Below are 17148 nucleotides of genomic sequence, written 5' to 3'. Positions count from 1 at the left end.
ACCTGTGTCTCCAGTCTCTACTGAAGAAACCAAGAACAACGAATTCATATACGGGCAAAATTTACCTCAGTCATTCTATCCTGTGCGACAGCTTCTGAATTGATCACCAGGACTTCTGTGTGCTCAGTTCCTGTGTTTTTGGCACCCTGCAATGATTTCAGGTAAGTATTGTGATGAAAACAAGAAAATACACTGATATCCTAAGTGAAATATGTTATTTTTCTGGAACCCTTAAGTAAAATAAGTGCTGCTTTGGTTACTCTGAAAGGTTGAACAGATGTCTAGCTTAAGGTATCTGTCTTTAAGGTAGTACCTTAAGCTATCTAGGAAGAGAGAAGCTTTAATCATCCCTCCAGGTTATATTTTCACTTCCCCGTAGAACAAAATCCTGGGACAGTTCTTTATGACAGCATTTGCTATGACAAGGAATGTCTTTAAAATGACTAGAGAGCCATTTGCTACAGTGATCGGTCAATGAGAAGGGGGAGTATCTAACTTTATCAGTAGCCAGAAGTATAATTTGAGAGTTGCATTCTGCAAAAGTGGAAGGAAAAAAAAGGCTAGTGTAACAAATCCATGGAAGTAGTTGGGATTACAAAGCAACCATCTTTTCTATAAACTGGATTAGCCAGAGGCAAAATGCCCTCCTCAGTCACTGATTACCAGACCTTAATTTATTTTTTTATTTTTTGTATTCAGAAATCTCTAGAAATTGGATAAAGAGAAATTTACTCCTTCAAAGTGTACAGATATCAGTTCCTGCAGGCACTCTCTGGGGATTAGAGTGTTGTTTAGCAACTCTCAGATTGGGTGATTTGGAAACCTGAACTGTAGAGCTGCACTCATACTAGAAAATAGTTATTGTTATTGGCAAGTAGCAGCAGTAGTAGCTCTTGGGCCAAGTTGCTTTTACTTCGTAAGAAGTTCTAGGCACTGTTAGGGAACTAATATCTTGGACTGTAGACAGTATCAGGGCTAAAAAGTTCATAGTATTTCATTCTCTTGCTGCTGCAAAGCAGTCTTTTCACTGATCACTTTACAAGCCTTTTTGTTATTGGAATGCTTTTATTTTAGTGGAAACTTCTGCCATAGTGGCTGTGCCAAGACAGGAGTTGTTCTCCCATCTACGGTGTGAAGAGTCCTGTGGCAAGGTGAAGTCACTGAGACCTTCCTTGACTTTTGTCTGAGTAATTTTCTCTGGAGCCCTTATTCTCAATCACTGTGTCATTAAATAAAAGCTTGGAGAACTTATTCCTTTGTGACACTCACCCAAACCCAGGTGGAACTTTGTGGCGCTCAGCTGAGCGTTGCTTTGTTGTTAAGGCCATGGAGCTACTCATAGGAGTTATGTTTTCAACAAATTGGCCTGGGAACCCTCAAGCTGTGCAGTCCTAAGGTGGTACCACACCACATTTGCCTCGGATCGGCTCCCATTGGTTCTAGGGGAGTGACAGAACTTTCTTTGGCAGTTAGGTCAAGATGAAACATGGCTTATCTAAATAGCATTGATTCTGTATCTTCTACAACCACTTGTACTTGGTGCTGTAGGAAGGACATTTATTAGAAGGTATATGCACATGTTCTATATTAGTATCCTCTTGAAGGGAATTTTTTTACCAGTGCTTCCTGTGGCTCACCCAATATGCTAATCTTCCATGGAAAACTATTTGTAAAATAGTATTTTAATAGAAGTATAAAGCATTCCTCATCTGGCTGTTGCTCTTGGTAAACCATCAACACTACTGTGTCCTGCAGGTATCAAGAACGTAGATGGATACTGAAGTCTGAGTTACTAAGAGTGATGGGAATTGTTTTTTAAATAAGTTTGTTTAATTAATATTAAAACTACACCTTTAAAAATAACCTGTATGTTGTGTCATAACACTCAGCAAAGTGCACATTCCCTTTTGGTAATCTGTCACACATTTTATGGTTCCTGTCACTTGCTTGCAAGCTTGGAGACTGAAAAATAGGACAACAAATGTATTAGATGGGGTTGTGTTTCCTGAGAGCAGCCCCTGCCTTCTATCTCATTTCAAATGTGGGCATTTCCACTACTTTATGAATGGTAGCTGTTTATATACACAGTAAGAGTGAGTGTTCTCACTGATGTAAATTGATCCAGTGCCACTTCAGACCTTTAGTCCCATTGCAAGTAAATTACAAGTGCTGTGGTCATTTTGAGTTGGAGACATTAATCCAAATCAGTGACAACTCACAGCTTAAATTCCCTTATAATTTCAGTCTGACCCAAGTAGCTACTGACGGATTTTAAAAGCTCATTCTAACATTTTACATTTTTGGGTAACTTAAATTATTGTTTGTTTTGTTTTAGTGGTTTTGTTCTTTCTAGTTTAAATCCTTGTAAGTATTGAGCCCCCATCAACTTGGCAGAAAAGCAGCTACTTTCTGCAATCAAAACTCACAATCATCAGAACCTCGGATCTTATGTGAAAAGCATATTTTTTTAATTCTTAGGTTGGACTCAATAAGGAAGATACAACAACTCTGTTCCTTAAAACAAAGAAAAAAACCCCAAATTGATAAAGTGTCTTAAAATTCTAAGTCTGGTGTGTGGCAGATCTGCAGTTTCAGAAATGGGAGTTTTACACTTCTGGAAAAACACGATCCCATAGTGGCAACCTTCCCAGCATGAAGTATTCCTGTCTTGTCAAAGAAGCTTTGAAAGGAACAAATGCTATTTCATCAGCATCTAAAAAAACTCTGGGTTAGTGGTGTTCTGTGTATGCTTCAAATAACATGGAGAAATTATGTTACATGATGGTCTAGCAATTAAAGGGCACAGTTGGCTGTCATCTTTGTAACATCGCCTTGCTGGTGTCTGTCTTGCAGCCAAAAGCATTTTGTGTGGCTGAGCACAGAATTTCCCCACAGGCAAAATCCCGTTCATCTTTCATTCCATTCCACAGACAGGACAAAGAGTTTTTTCCAAGTTGTGTTGTCCTTTTTTTAGGCATCTTCCAAAAATTAGGCCAGAAGAGATATTCCAGCCTCCTGCAGATGGTGCATGAGTTTATTCTGAAGGGCTGGTGGCCAGTTTGCTGCCATTCAGCAGTCGATGCTGTGGTGACATGGATTTTTGCCACATGCTGATTTTTCTGGTGTTTTGCTATATTTCCGAAGAAAAATAGTTTAGGAAAAAAAAAAAAGCAAACTCAATGCTGTTGCTGTTATAAGTTTCAAAGTATAGGCAGTGAGTATAAAAACTTTCTCCCTCTTTCATGGTTGTATTTTTGTTTAGAAGCTGTATAGCTTCTAAAAACTAACAGTCTCCTGGTGTCTTAAAATGTTCATGCAGATTGATTCTGTAAGGGGCAATTCATTCAATATGCCTTCCTCTTCTTATCTAGATTTAAATATGACACATAAAATTACAGTCCTATATTCCTTATTTCTTAAGAAAACCAAAGAAACCTCTTTTATTGGATAAATAGTATGTTGAAGTCCGATTGATTATTTGATGAAACTATGTGCAATTACTGTATGCCACTGATTCTCTGTGCTGATATTTTTTGGTATCTATTATTTTTGTGTGTAAATATTCACCAAAGAAGGCCTGCCTTCCCGACCTTGGATATATGTAACAAAGGATTTCAGTGCCTAATCTTAAACCAGTCTCTTCTTTTTTCCTCCCTGTTAACATTCAGCCCTTCTTGTACACAAGAAATAATATGAAAATATTGAAATGGTCCCTTCTTCATCATCAGGCAATCCTAGCCTTAGGAAAGCAATAAACTACTATTTTTTAAGTCTTGATTTAGAACCTAGTTATGCGGTCTTTCTCCTTTAAGAGGCCATGTACAGGGTATGAGCTGAAAGCAGGGGTGTATGATCCTAATGCACTGTGAGAAGAGCCTTGGTGGAGCTTACAGCAACAGTGCTGCCAGTGTGTGATTCCTGTAGCACTGGGGACTGGGAAGTCTAAGCAAGTTTGACAGGATGTCTCCAGATACCCTGGAATATGACATCACAAAGTAGATGTACCTGGAGATGCAACAGAAGAAATAGACGTTGGCTTTTCTAAACCTGCAAGATAGGACTTTGACTAGTACTAATCTGAGATCACTAATCTGCTTCTTGCATTTAAAAATACCTCTGAGTGTCAGTGACAGACTACAGCTGGATGACCTGGAGAGGTGTGGATAGAACTTTAGAGCTGCTCAGTACCTTACCTCAAATGATGAAAGGTTTCACATTCTCAAAGCTATCCACACCTTCCTTTCAAAACCCTATGTCCTTCAGACTTCTCTGCACCTCCCAGTGTTGATTTTCAATCATTAAGGAACATGTACCTTTATGCAGGTGATTCATTCCTTCCCTATCACTTTTCTTCTGACATTTGAAATTGGATTTTGTAGAGGTACCACTTTCCTCTAACTGATAAGAAATGTTTGTTTCTGGCAAGATGGATTTTCTGTCTTGCTCCTTTCCTCTTTCCCTTTATCTGCCCCATTTTGCATTGTTCTTGCTGTTGTCTTCGTTTTTTGTCTTCTTTCTCCCACCCACTCTCTTGTCTGCTTTTTCTCTACTTTCTCCTCTGTTCTTCATGTGTCTCTTCAGACTCCTTTCACAGACATTTCTGATGCTCTGCCCTGTTACCTAAACTCCTCAACCTGGAGCTGATGCAGTGGCTATACAGATTGCAAAAAAGAAAGTCCAACTCTCTCCTGCCAGCTCTGACCTGTGTGTCACAGACAGATCAAGGTCTTTTCTTCCAGATGCACTTTGGTTTCATTGACTTTTTCAGCAGGAAGATTTTTTCCACTCAGAAAAGTATGTTTGTTGGGACCAGCACATATGGTATAAGAAATCCTGGTTCAAGCTACTGCCTTCTGATTTTCAGCATTGACTTATGCCTTGGTCATTATTTCTTGTTAGAGTTTTAGTTTTTATAAATTACTGAAGGTTAGTTGAAGACAAAAAAACTCTAGGCCAAACAAATTGTAGCATAGGGATTCACCTGAAAGAAGGGCACCAAAAGGGCATTAATGAATTAGCCTCCCACTCTATAGTCTTTAGTTCTTTTACTTTCCAAATGAAATAAATTTTCTGTTGTGCCCTTTTTTCTCTCCCCAAAGTGCAGGAGAAGTAAATACCATGTGTTTCTTGGAAGGACCAGATATGGATTAGCCCAAACTCTGGGGAACGCTATGATCTTTTCTCTGCCCTGTGAGTCTTGGGGACTTAAGCTTTTTCAGTGGGAGTAGGAGGGTGTACAAAGATGATTTTTACTGAGAGTGAAATAAAGGAGAGCTGGAGTCTGAAAACCTTGCATTGGTTGCAACCAAAGGAGGAACTAGAACAGCAGCTCAGATCATGAGGCTGGGTAGGGCAGAAATGAAGAAATGGAGCCGAAAGATGAGTGGTGGGGAAAAGGGGAGGGAGTGAAAGTAGCTGACTGTACTGCAGTGGCCAGCTGAGGAGACCCAGCAATGGAGCAGGAAAGACTTATTATCAGGGAGGATGGAAAGATGGAGCTATTGACATGTGTTAAGGCTGGATCAGAGCACTGGAAATTGAAATACATTGCTGTGGCATGTGAGACAGCAAATAAGTGGGCCTGGGAATGACTGTAGCTTGAAGCTGCGTGCAGGGGCTGCTTGGCAATGCTTCAGGCTCTGTGTCAGTGTGACTTGGTGCGATTTCCTATCAATCACATGCATTTCAGGGCTTACAGGATGGGCTAAGGGAGAAGGAGAAAGGCAGCCTGCTGAGATCCCTCAGCCCTTCTCACAGTGGGCTGCGTTGCTGGCCAAGCATCCTTGGCAGCCTGCCATTGCCAGTTGAGCTTGTTAGGATCGTACCAGCACCTTTCAGAGCTGAAGGAGATCTGAGCGGAGTGGCTCTTTTGTTTAGTAGGAATCACACAGGCAAAAGCATGAGCAGCAGTACTGAAAAGCAACACCTTGCTACCTTCCTCTTTAATATAATCTTTTCTTATGTATGTGTGCTTGACTATGACTCTCAAAGGATAACTCATTTAAAGTTTCTTAGAAAATGTTGCCACATGAAGTGATTTACAATCTCACTTCTGTCACTGTACCTTTCATTGAAGCTGGGAGACTTTTATCGAGTCTTTAATTTACCTCAAAGTTTTATTCCATCATTGCTCTATTTTCAATTCCATTTTTATAATAGCAGGACTTTCTTTTATTTACATTGGTGAAACCTTGAATTCATAAGCTGTCTGAGTGATTTTAATGTAGAACAAGGCTTTATCACTGCATATAAATATATTTAGCCTGAGACTTGTTCAGAGTAATCTTTTGTGGTCTCAGAATAAATGTAACATTTTTTATGTGTACATATCACTAGATTTAAAATGAGATTTATGACATTCATTGCCATTGTTAGAGAATGGGGGGAAATATGGGGAATATTTTCCCACTGTTTAAGGCTGTACTACTTTGAAATAATAAACCATTCTCTCCTGCTTCAAAGTAATTTTATAGATATGTTTAAAAAACACTGTGACTTTGTCTACTGCATTTGTAATTTTCACACTCAGCCAGAAAAAGACACTTTGAAAAATGTTTTTTGTTCATTATTGTTCATATTAAAATACAGTCAGTGGACCATGACCAGCATCAAAGCCTCGACATGTGTTCTGTGCTGCACATTGCTAGGCAAGGGATAGTTCATGGTGCAGTTGGATACTCTGGGCAGAAAACATTTTCTCGTTCTTCTTCCCTGCTTTGCAAGCAAGATATTGTCACAACAGACATTCAGCCTCCTATTTCAGTGTCTCATTACCAACTGAGAAGACAGCTTGCTGAGGGAGCTTAGCCAAGGTCACAGAGGAAGTTTACAGCAGAGCCAGGAACTAGACCCAGATTCCCACTAAGTCCAGCATGAACATCAACTCGACTAAAGCTTCCTTAAGTGTCTTGCCTGCTGCTGGATTTCTCCTCTGGCTTGTTCAGGTTTATTGGCAAACTTGCTTGGTCATCTCCTCAAGCAGATAGTGCTGATTTTACACTTTTGGAAAAGTTTGGAGAAGTTGTGTCTGGTGCTATTAGCTCTGCAGGAAACATTCTGATCGATTTATCAATTGTGCTGTAAAATGAACTGTGCAACTGTTGTATTTTTATTAGAGAAGTGACACAGATGAATTTTGTCACAAGATTTACTCGATAGCTGCTTCACCAGGAGCTAGGAGAGCCTTTCAAGAGAGAGTGCCTCTCAGTTATGGATATTCTGTCTTCTTTTTAGTTTTCTTGTCACAAAAAATATATGGTAACTACCAGCTTACGTGAAATTGTGAGTGGCTGAGGCTTTCTGACCCACGTGGAAGAAGTACAGAAAGAGCTGAGGGAACAGTGGCCTGAGCCTCAAGGCTGCTTTGGTACCTGTAAGGGAAAGGTGAGATGTGGTGGAAAGTAAGACTCCTAGAATGACACTGTGGGTGTAGAGGTAAAAGTAGCTGGTCCACATCCCTTTTCTCTGTATGAAACACTGACAGTGTTCAGCCTGTTTTGTCCATCTCCTTGGGGATCTGTACCCTGCCTAAAGATCTTCGAAAAGAAACAAAAGAAGCATTATGTGAGCAGGCTTACAGTGAATGCACAGGGACTTGCAGCTTCTGTGGAAAATGCCTGGATGGACACACTGGAGAATACTGGAAACTGCTGCACATGTATGAAGCTGTCATTTTCCACACAGAATCAAGCAGTGTTAATTGCATCTCCTGTATGTGTTACAGGTGCACGAGTGGATGTTCTGTGTTGAACCCACCTTCATGAGCCAGCGATTTCTGCGCACGCTGCATGGGGCTGATGGGGTTAGTGGTTTCCATGTGTCCTCTGTGTACTTGAACACATATTTTCTGTAGGCAATACTGGATCTTTTTCATTATTATGGAGTCAGGATTCCTGGGAAGACTATTACTGAGCTTTTCTGGGTCAGACCCCATCATGATAAATATCAGTGGTGTTCCTCCAAAGTCAATGTACTGGCACTGATTTAAGGTTTGACCTGTTCTTACCTATATTCTTTTGTGAATGTGTTTCTGTCACTAATGTACTCCACTAAGTGCCTGCTAGATATATTGAAATAGGTTACCAATGAACTTATTTCATGCCTGCTTTTAGAAAATGCATTTCTCAGACTATTTTTGATTATCTTTGTTCTCTCCTTCCCAGCAGATCGTGCTTTTGATGTGTTTGTAATCGTGTATTATTCCTTCAAGGTAATGTTTGGAATCTCCTTTCACTTCTAAGGCAAGCTGTCAGCTCTAGGGCTGTTACCAGTTTTGCACTCTTGCTTTGCATAGTTTTCACTTAAAGGGCAATTGCTTTTTTCTTTCTGTCTGTCTTTTTTGGGTTTTCTTGAGATGTGGGGGTTTTTGTTGGGTTTTTTTCCTTTTTTTGTGTTTCCTTCCTTCTCAGTAGCAGAAACTTTGCTTTGTGATTAGTATCCTGACTGGCAGATAATGGAATTGAGCCACAGTCCCTTAAGTGCAAGAATTTGCTCATTACCCATTGCAACTGGCTGTATTTCATAGTATTATAAAGAGATTTTATTTTGCCTGGGTAAAAAGAGCCAGTAATTGAATTTGTACTAAAATATTTATTTTCCCACTGATCCTATCCAACACTAGCAGATGGCTGATAGGCACACGGTGCTTAAAACTTTGAATGAGATTTGTAATGTTATAAAAAAAAATCTGGATGGCTTTTGAGTGAGCCTTGATACAAAGTAGAAGATTGCTGTCTACTGTCTAGTTTGAATTGGAATTGAGAATGCAACTGAGACAAACCCTGGTGACAACAAAGAACTGGAAATGTTTGCTCTTCTTTGCTGATTGGCAATCTTATGATAATCTTGTCAGATCACTTGAATATCACTGAATTTCATCCAGAGATTCCTTTCTTGCAGTATGTTTTGGGTTTGGTTTTGCATATCTGTGACTTTAGCTATACTATACCTGGACAGTTTCTTGAAAATTGGTCTCATACAGAGAGTATATTTCAGTGGAGTTTTCACATCAATAACTAAATTAGTTTAGTTTAATTACTAAAAATACAAGCGTGAGAATGGTTTTGCACAGAAGTAGGGACAGTTGCTTCCCTAGAGCAGATTCAGAAATACTTTGCTATGGAAAGCACTTAAGACGTGTAAGGAGTTCAGATGCCTATCTCAGTTTATGCCCCAGCAGACTACCTGGAGCACATTGAGAGCACAGCAAAACTTAAAAACTGAAACAGCTGCAGGAACAGGGGCATGCAACAACCCCTGCCTGCAATCTCACTTGGAGATGAAACATCTTCCTCCTCTGGTGCCCATGGAGGAATACTATACATAGTGTTGCCTCTCCCATTGCAAAGCAGATTTCGGAAAGGTTTTCCCTAGATTATGCACAGTGAGAGCTGAGCAATCCCTCTGGGGAGGTGCAAGTGGAGTGGGACACTCTCCTCATCACTGTTACTCAGTGGGGTGTCCTGGAGCTACACAAAATAATTGAAATTTCAAAAAATCCTGAAAGAATCTCGCCAGAGTCGAAGCATAGCCTCCTCCATGTGAATTTGACTAAAGTATCCTATTAATTCTACTGGGAGATTTGCTTTCATGCCTTTGTTTTACTCTAAATTACAGAGCTGGCACTTTTTCAACTTCTGACAGGCCCCAAAATGGTGGTTACTCTGAACAGTGGTGGAACCAGGTCTGGAAGCAGAGTTTTTGCAACCAGCTGAGGAATAGAGTGTGGCTGTGTCAGATCAGTGCAAAGGTCTTTCTTGTCCCATACTGTTCCCACAGGAAGGTGCCCCTTGCAGATGCTCAGAGAGGGAGTTAACAAACATAACATGTTGTGAATGACCCATCCTTTGGATAGCTTCCCAACTTCTGGCAGTCTCTAGCTAAGGGTTTGCCTAGATCAGGGTTTGCGACCAGGCCAATGTATTTACTAGTACCTGAGAGACCTGAACTCCAGGAATTTGGCTAATCCATTTTTTAATCCTCTTATTTTTCTACTTGTGTAATATCCCATTGTGCTGTATGGAAGGAGTACCTCTTGTTTCTTTTGAACTTGCTGCCTTGTTATTTCCCTGGATGCCTCCATTTCACTGACAGGAAAAGCAGCGAACAAAACCAGCTTCATATTCCTCTTCCCCATTTTTGATCTTACAGACTTCTATTAAAATACTCCTCTGCTTTCTTCCCTCCAGGCTCAGCTATCCGTATATGTAAAGCCTCCTCTTAAATGAAGCTGTCTTGACCATTTTTGATATTCCTATTTTCTAGTCTGTGTCCTTCTTTAGATGGGGTGGTGAGAACAGTGCTTAAAGGCTGGATTCTGTTGGACCGGGAACATAGATTGATATGTAATGAGAGTCTACAAGTGAGTGCATCCCTAAACATTGCTTCCATAGTTGTAGCACAGTCATCAGCAATAATCATCCCTGTTTTAAAAACATATCCTTCCCCTGGCTACTTGCAGAGCTGATAGTTCACCTTTGAGAGATATACAGTGATGGGATTTTCCTGTACAGCAAGTAAAGAAATCTTAGATATACAAAATGAAAGATTCTGAACTGCCTTTAAACTCGGAATAAGAAGCCCAAAAAATATTGGATACTTGGGTCACTTATTAGGGACAGCGTTTTTCTCTACCATATCTTGATTTAAATTGAATGTGTCATTTGGCATTAAGCAAAATGTGAGTTGTATCTTGAAAGACAGTATAACTCATAAGTAGTGTAGCCATAAGCCAATTGATGGCTTACTTATAAGCAGGAAAATCTAATATCCTGCTTTGCTGTAGGGTATGTGATTTTCTGTGTATACTCCACACTCCTGTAATTGTTTGTTGTAGAGGATGGTGAATTTGCTACTTGCCATGAGCTCATTTCTTGTCTTAATGCAGTTAATATAGATGAATTTATTTTTAAGGATTCTTTGAAATGTCACTCATATTTTACAGTTTTCTGAATATAATCTTCAATTGGCAAAGGGAATCTGCAGAAAAAATGACTACAGGCCAAAACATTTATTGAATTAAACTATCACTGAGTTTATTTAGAAAGATCCATATGAGGCTTCAGTTTTTTGGCCAGTCCCAGAAAGATATACAACTCTTTCTCTCAAAGCAAACTACCTCATAGCAAATGGCTTTAATGACATTTGTTCAGAAAGATTTAAAGGCGAATGCGAGGAGAATTTACAATATAACCATAATCTGGCTTCTCTGTCAGGAGAGGAGACAAAAAGTGTATTTCACAAGCAGTTGCAGGGATTAATATGAAAAATAACGTTACATCCATGAGTGTATATTTGAACTGAGTATGAAATGATTGGTCAATCAAGAAATAGAGAATTAATTGTGCAATTTTCAGTTATTTGATACACGTATAAACATTGACTATAATAGAAATAATTCCATGAAATAAAAGTAATAGTAATATTATAGTTTCTAATACTTCTGAATAACAAAACCAAAAAAATTTAATCATAGGCCTTTCATAAGTATGACCATTTGCTGACATCAGAAACTACCTGTTTTATTTTTACTACCAGATGAGCCATTAACTCATCTTCAAAGAAGCAGAAGGAAATAATTGACACCAGAATAGGAAGGTGTACTTTAGGCAGTGATATAAAGTAAGTTGCAGAGAATGGCTCTACCATTAAAACCCTTGGGAGTTTCAAAGTTGTGATATAAACCACCACTAATGTTTTTTTAAAAAACATATTTAAAAAAAAAATTGTACTTGCAATTAAGTGTAAAGTCACATGCAATGCACATACACAAATTTGAAAAAAAAACCCAAACAATCAGCTTTGCTTTTGAATGAATCTCAGTTCCTTATGTCAATAAGACCATGTGAAAGGACCTTCTAGCTGAGTGTAAATCACTGTATGCATGTACCCTTAATCAAATGTAATAGCTACTATTCAGTGACATATGTTAGTGGTGGAAAAATCACTACTCTATTCTTAATTTCTGTGCTAGAGAGAGAAAATTAGGAAAGCCTAGGCCTGGGGTTTAAAGGAGAACCCACTGAGTTTCTCCTTCCACTTGCCCTCTTTATGGAGAAGCACTACTAATAAAACAAGAGGCTGCTCTACCTGTGAATGGCCATTCTTCATGTAGAACATCCTTGCTCCTTGATTAATAACATGTTTCCCTGTGATTTATAACCATGCCTGCATTCAGGTGGCATCAGAATAGCAAGGGGAAAAAAAAAAAGAGTCAGGTTTATTAATAGGGAGCCCACATAGCTACTTGCTTTTGCTCAAAGTCCCATAATCACTGTCAGCATAAGAAGCAAAATTTGTACAAAATATAAGGGGCCAGATGAAGATTCAGCACTGGCTGGTGTGAGACACACTGCATGTGTGGCCCAAGTCTGAGCCCAAGGATTCCAGCACTACCCTTGCTGCATACTGCTGGTACAGTCTGGGCTTTGCATCTGGTCTGGTGGAACTTGTGTTCTGTCCTCCTGCTTAGCACAGGGAGTATTTTTAATTGGAACTTGAAGGACCATAAAAGAGAGCATGGCAAAGGAGGAGAAAATAATAGTGGAAAGTACAGGAAAGTGGTAGACTTTGCTTTAGAAGGAAGGAATGGTTTTAAATTGTATTTTGATCCCAATTTGCCAACGTTCATGGCAGGACAGTAGCTCTCAAACTGCCTAATGATGGCTTCTATATTGAGGAGGCACACCCATTTTTTTTTAAAGTCTGATCAATCTTTCATGTATTTACTTTTCACGTTAGTGTAATTAGTTACCTAAAACACATTTTAAAGCTGATAAAGTGATGTAAGCAGTCAGCTTTATGCAGCTTTATGACTGCTTTCCTAAAGGCATCACAGCAATCACAGCAGAGGGCATGGAAAGCAGAGAAGGCTGACAGTGCCAACTGCAGCTGGAAATGTTGCCTGTGTTGCTCTGCAGGCGGAAATGTTGCCTGTGTTGCTCTGCAGGCGGAAATGTTGCCTGTGTTGCTCTGCAGCCAGTTTTCAGCGAAGATTGGTATCAGCAATTGCATATGGATGTGACTGACAGTTGCAATGGCACCTTTAACCTTTTTACTTTGTTCAGAGTTAGCTGTGTCCCCTCCAGCTCTTCATCACTTAGCAGACCTAAAAAGGTGTTCTGGGGGTTTTCAGATGTGGCCATAACAAGGCATTGATATTCTTCCACTGGATGCTCAAACTGATACGTAGACAAAAGAAAGAGAAATTTTATCAAGGGCTTGGGTGACCTGAGTAACCTGCAGCCTCCATTGCTGCAGGATGCCCAACTGCATTGTCCCACTTTCCTGATTGTCTGCTCTGGAGAGGTCTGGCTTGCTTGGGAGAAAGAAAATTGGCAGTGGGGGACTGAAATTTTATTTAAATCCAGTGAGGTGCTAAATAACATTTGTAAGTGAATGAAATGTGCTCTGTTGTAGCTACCTTGACTTTTCTAGACATCTGACCTTAGATTCATTCTCCCATGGGACCATATCCTTTGTGAAACATTTCCTATTGTGTGCCAAAGCTCTGTACAGGTAGTGGATTGGGGTATAAGTGTGTTCTCAGGATACTCTTCAGAGGAGTATTTTTGACATTGCCTTGCTATGGGAAGCATGATCTGTACTTTTCCCTGGTATTCTCATTATCTGTAGGGAAAAAAACCTTGGAAAAAAGGTGTGGGAAATCCCTGTGCTTTCACGTCCACAGGCAGACTCAAAGATTAGAATGTCCCTGATGCCACATTTCACCTAGGAAAGCTGTCTGCAAGGTGCTTATGGCACAACTATTGTCACTGGCACTGGGGGTACACAGCTTTCCAGACATTTTTCAAGGGTAGAGTTAGGTGCCTGTGTGGAATTTCAGGCTTGGAAAATGTAGAACTAATATTTTTGGGAATGGTATTTTAATCAGAAAGAACTGAGCTGCTTATAATTTTCTGGCCTGAAATAAGTGGAAGTAAGAATAAGGCTGGAATAAAAGAGGAGAGTAAAATTTTTTGTTTGCTATTGCTGGTGGTCTCATTACTTGCCTCAGTCATACTGGGCAATGGTTTGATGCTCCAGAGGTAAAAGCAATACAGTAATCACTCTGACCTGTGTTTATTTCTGTCTGAACATTATTCAGACCCTCAAAATTGTTTTAACAACAAAGTCCTCTTCATCTGTGAATTCACTGTATGAAAGAAGTTTGTTTATAAACAATTTTCTGCTTTGTTTCTGATCTTTGTGTTTCAATCTACTCTATTTATATTAATTTTCTTAAAAAGATACTTGAAATCTGCAATAGAACAAAGAAGGACACATGCCAAAAGTTTGCCTTCAACACTTTTTGCGGTTGGTGTTAATTTTTGAGCCATTACTCAAGCAGCTGTCCAGGTCAAGTGAGTTCAAGCATGTTTCTTCTGTGCCACTTGCACTCCAAGACTGCAGTGAAGGAAGAGAAGTCTGCAAAATATTAAGCATTTGGCAGTGCCTTCTAGTTGTATTAGATTATAACTGCATCAGTCATACGATTAAGAGGAAGTGACAGGTAAGCAAAATGAGAACAAAAGGCTCCTGCTGTTAGAAGCAAATGTCACCATGTCATACACACCGTACCCGTATATCAATACTCCCTCTAAAATTACATACAAGAGAAGGAAAATATGAGATGGAACATCTGTGTGTTTGTTGATGTGTGTTCGTGTGTGTTTGTACAATTTTTGTGTACTATATACTGACATTCACTTCAAGTATATGTATCTGTTTCTGCGTGTGGAAATCGAAATACTCATGGAATTGTGGCACAGGTTGTAACAGCCTGCTGGAATTGGAGCATAGTGACATCTTTGTACAGCCCACTGGTCTGTTTGCCAGCTTGAAGTTTTTTTATACAGGCTTTTTTATTTTCTCCATAATTAACTGATTTTTGAAAGGTATTTAGCAAACTTTTAAAGGTTTTGCTTCTCAGGTTTCTTACAAGCTCCGAATGAATCCAAGTAAAATATGCAGTTTATTAGAAATTACTGCATTTATGGCTTACTTTTTAAATGAGGACTCTTTATTTATGTTGTAACATTTTATAACAACATTTTTCAAGTTACAAGTTCTACAACTAAGTAAGGGAGCTTTCACAAACACACAGTGATTGTGAAACTTAGTTTGGTAAATGTTGGTCTGTAACGTGCATGGGGGTGGAAACAGCTCAAGTTGGCTCCTAAGAGTCAAGGTGTTGTCTGATTAGGCTCGCAACCTGGAATGAGTCAGTGAGGCAGAAGCCTGACAACCCATTTTTGGGTTTGTGAAAGAAGGTGAGATTGTACGAGGCCCTGCCCAAAATAAATGTCTTAGTCTTGGCTGGGGAGGGCAGAGGGTTCCCTGTCTGTTCTTTCAGAATTAGTCGTGCCAAGCTTTCGGGCTGCTTTCAAAATATCTTCACTTGGCTGTCAGCCATGGGACATATCATATTTTTCAGAGACATTAGAGAGTCATACAGAGGCAGGAGATGGTGAGGTTTCATGGAGACCCTACCATTACATTGCCAGTTGACAAATGAGCTGAGTGTGCAACAGGACAATCTGATGCTGTTGTTTTCCTTCTTGCATCCTTCCTCCCATATCTTGGGATTTTAGTTAACCAGAAGAAGATGAGGAGGAGTGTTGTACTGACAGCCATTAAGCAGGTGCATGACACCTGACATTCTTGAGTATCCCCTGTGGGTTTGGCTAATCCATGTTATTGTTATGGCTTGTATGGCAGTCTATGTTCCAGTCCTCCAGTTGCCCATATCAGTGTCAGCATGGTCCCACAATAGAGCCTTTTTGGGTTGGGAGGAGGGTTCAGTTTTTATTTTTAAAATTCTGGAACTTATATACACATATACACTATATATGAATGAAAGTGAAAACATGAAAAAGCAGAGAATGTGCGTTGAACATTGAAAAGTGAAACAATGTTTAGGAGAAAACATTGAATAACATTATTTGCCTTCTGTGTTCCTAGCCAGTACTGTCATATGATGTTAATGGTTGGATTCATAGAGGAAAGAAGTGCAGTATTTACTACTGGTGATTCACGTGAGATGCTCTCAGAAATCCTAAAGATAAGTGGAATTTTTCTTCCGTGAGATGCCCAAGTTAAGTATATTTAGAAAATATGTAGACTAGCTTGAGCCTGTCCTGTCGTATTTCCACAGATATAAAATGAAAATGCCACTCAGCTTTTGTGTTACCATATATAAAGGTTAAATCTATGTATATCATTCACTCATAAGCCATTTGAAAGGAAATTTCTTGTGGTGGTAACAGCAGTCAAAAATTTTGTGCTGCTGCTGAATAAGGTATTTTCATTTATGTATATTTACAGTAACAAGAGCAAAAAAGAACCAACAACTCCTATTTTGAACACTTAACATGTGTGCAAACGTAAGAAAGAGCTATTCCTTTTATGTCACTTCAAAACAATTTTTTTTTTTTTCAATTTTCTAAAGATGTGCCAAAAAATCAAGACTGATGAAAACTCAATCAGCTAAGGAAAAATTAATTTTCCCTAAAAAGAGACTAGGGGTATTTAGTATTGGCATACCTGCCTACAGATGGTTTGAAGCTCACCTCAGTGCCTGATGCTGAGGCACCAGAGCTGGTCAGCCAGGCTGTTGGGGATCTATTTCTGATTGCAGTTGAAGTTAGTAGCTGAGCTTCTCTTCATTTTGCGCAGGTGTCTGACTCTGCAACTTCATATCTTGGGATGCTGTATTGATTAATATTGTACAAGAGATGTATATCTTTTTTTTTTTCTAGCAAACATACCTGTACAAGTCAAATATTAATGCCCAAGGTATTCTGTAAATAGCATTCATAATTCTGCTTTGAAGTAACTTTCTGTGAAGCCATTTTCCAGTCTGTTTCTTAGAGAAAAACAAATATATAACAGAACTCTGAGACTCCTTTCCAATATTTCATTTGCCGTCTTTCAAACGTCATCCTGGGAGCAGTGAGACAAGAAAAGACTCTTTTCTTCCTTCAAGGTCTGCAGTGAACAGTGTAAAGCCACGTACAATGTATTTGGAAGAAACTTTATATATTATGACAAGTGAGTGTATCTCCAGGGTGCTCTGCTGTTGTGAAATGTAGTTCTAAGCCACATCATCTATTAAGTCACTGAATGTGGTGAAATTTCTGATGTTCTTAG

Source organism: Myiozetetes cayanensis, unplaced genomic scaffold, assembly GCF_022539395.1.
Source record: "Myiozetetes cayanensis isolate MyiCay16 unplaced genomic scaffold, myiCay2020 scf7, whole genome shotgun sequence".
NCBI classification, from domain to species: Eukaryota; Metazoa; Chordata; class Aves; order Passeriformes; family Tyrannidae; genus Myiozetetes; species Myiozetetes cayanensis.
This window is presented reverse-complemented; position numbering follows the sequence as displayed.